Consider the following 3,137-nt stretch of genomic DNA (forward strand, 5'->3'; position numbering starts at 1 on the left):
GTGTTCATCCTGCAGAGGAGAAATAGCTTCAATGTTCTTTCATTTGTGTTCAATCAATTTTTCACAAGTTAATATTCCTATACAGGCCTGTTTCATTTAGTTACAGCATTACAGAAACCAAAGGTTCAAAATACCTCTAGGAAAAACCCTCAGAAAAACTGTGAAGTTTGTAATCACAGCAGAGGGAGAAAGAATGCATTAGAAATAGTACTGGGTCTTGGCCTTAAATGTTTCTGCTATTTTTTGGGTGTGTGATCTTCACTTCTCTGAATTTCAGTGCTCAAAACCATAACACAAATTAGATTCAGTATTCAGTACAACTAATTGGAGACTCTCATTTTGATGACATCCTATATTCCCCTAATTCAATGTCTACAATTACAGGCTGCCTCTGTAAACTTAGTCTTCCTCAGGACCCATGTTAGCCTATTAGGCCAAACAGTGTCTCACACTTTCACCTTTCTCAAACTCAACTTTCCCCTGTTCCTAATCCAGATGAATATTTTCATTGTCTTATTTAAGAAATTAATTTATTTCATTGTACTAATGCTATGGACTGAACTGTGTCCCCATAAATTTCATACGTTAAAGCCCTAACTCCCAGTGTGACAGTGTTTGGAGATAGGGCTTTCTGGAGGTAATCAGAGTTAAATGAGGTCATAAAGGTGAGTTATAATCTGATAGAATTGGTGGCCTTATAAGAGGAGGAGGAAAAAGAGATTTCTCTCTCCCCGTACATACAAAGAAGAGGTCTTGTGAGCACAGCAAGATGGTAACCAATTACAAGCCAAAAAAAAAGGTCTCAGAATGAAACCTACTTTCCTGGCACCTTGATCTTTGGGCTTCCCAGCCTCCAGAACTATGAGAAGTTTCTGTTATTTAAGCCACTCAACCTGTGGTACTTTGTTACGGCACTCTGAGCTGACTTCGTAATTAATCACTATATTACCTCCCATCCTCCTAACACACAACCTGCTGGAGTGGAAATGTCAGCTTTTGTCAAAAGCCTCTTTAGACATCCTGAAACCAGTGAAATGGCATAAATAGTAGGGCTGGAATGTCTGGCTTGGAACATGCAGCAGAATAAAATTAGCGTTAATGTGATGATAATAAAGAGCAGATAAAAGATTCTGCCAACAAGGGGAATGTGTCAGAGGTGACAAGACTTATGTGGAAAACCCTCAATCTGATCATCCTCTTGTTCTCCTTCCTTGGTTTTCAAAAAAGCTAGTGACTAGTTAGAATGGAAAAGGAAGAGTAGTTATTTCTTTCTTAATTATTTAAAGAAAATGTTTAATTTTTTCCCTATGGTCTGAAGAAGTTCTGAGCAAATGATGTAGAAATAACTAGAAGAAAAATGTAATTATTTCATGTTAAAATAGGGGACAGAAAAGTATAATGTCAAACCCCATACATTTTTATAATATAAAAGAATGGATCAGAATGACATCTACAGAGAATGAAGCAAATCAGAAAGATATACTCAAATGAAGTATGAACAGTTTCACATTTTATTTCTAAGTGAATTGAAAGACATAAAAATGTTATAAAATAAAAGAAATAACTTTAATAGGACTTAGAAAAGCTTGGAACATGAGTGACAATTTAAGAAAAAATTAGATATAAAAGAAAATATTATTAGAAACTAAAACTAGACTAAATTAACACAAGAACAAATGAACAAAAATTTGGAATATAAGTATATATGTAATTATGTAACATGTATAATATAGCATATGAAATATAATGTATAATGTATGTGAAATAAAAATGAAAAAGTAAAAGTAGAAAAATTAAAAATCAAAAAGAAAAGAGGGGTGGGATAGGGAAGGTGGGAGGGAGATGCAAGTGGGAGGAGATATGGGGATATATGTGTATGTCTAGCTGATTCACTTTGTTATAAAGCAGAAACTAACACACCATTGTAAAGCAATTATACTCCAATAAAGATGTTTTAAAAAAAAAAAAGATATGGAAAAGGAAAAAAGGATTAAATTAGGAAGTGGGAGCTATTAGTAGGTAAAGAAAAGCCAATATATGCATAACAGAAATCTCTGAAAAAAAAATCAAAGCAAGGGTATAGAATAAATATAGCAAGTAACTTATACTGAAAAGAAAAACTTATATTGTCGTTAAACTTTTCCACACCAGTGATTTATATCAAAAGAAAATTGAGCAATATAGTAAGATACTCAAGGTATGAAAATGTGAGCCACAAATTTTACAGCAAGCACAACTTACTTTCTCACATAAAGGTGACAGACTAACTGTTGTTGACACGTATAAATTCAGGGAAAATTGTTCCCTTTTCTGAGGAATCCATTAGAGGGCAGCCATTCAGAAAATCAAAATGAGTAGGGAGACATTGACATAAGAACTAGTGATGAACTGTAAACCTAGTTATTTGTAGAATTAATTTTAAATGAGAGTTAAAAGGGAGAGAATATAATATCTTCAGACCATCTATATATAGTACACCTATCCCAAAAATAAGGGGCGGGGAGTATGAGAATAATATATGCAAAAATATTTTTTGAGAATTATCAGTGGAAGTGGTGATATTAATATTGTTATTATAAGACTTTAGTATATGTAATGTGTGGGAAAAATTAGTAATTGTGGAATTTTTCATTTCTAAAATCCCCTGTGTTCTTTAAAACCAGGATTCTAATTCATGGTGAGGAAGAAAACATATTTAGATGTAATACAAATGATTAATTTTAAAATCCTGTAGTACTAAATTTGAAATGGAAGTATGAAATCAAGAGTATTTATCCTGATACATATTATATGTATATATGTAGTGTGTACATACATGTGTGTATATATGTACATATATACACAAATAGTATGTGTATGTGTGTGTATATACATATACATACATACATATAAATATAAATGTATTCATAGCTTTAGCACCAAAAAGTCTAGAAACAGTGGCCAACTCAGGAATAATTAGAATTTTTAGCACCAAGTATGCAGGTTGTAGTCTTGAAATATCTCTTACCATCAAAATACTATGCTTGGAAAAATATCTGATGGCAGATCTGGGGCAGCCTATGTACCAGCTAAGCCTAGAACACTTCGTTATACCAGTTGGTTATGAAGCTATCAAAGTTTACTAGGGTAATGTTTAA

The sequence above is a fragment of the Balaenoptera musculus genome, chromosome 7, assembly GCF_009873245.2.
Source record: "Balaenoptera musculus isolate JJ_BM4_2016_0621 chromosome 7, mBalMus1.pri.v3, whole genome shotgun sequence".
NCBI lineage: Eukaryota > Metazoa > Chordata > Mammalia > Artiodactyla > Balaenopteridae > Balaenoptera > Balaenoptera musculus.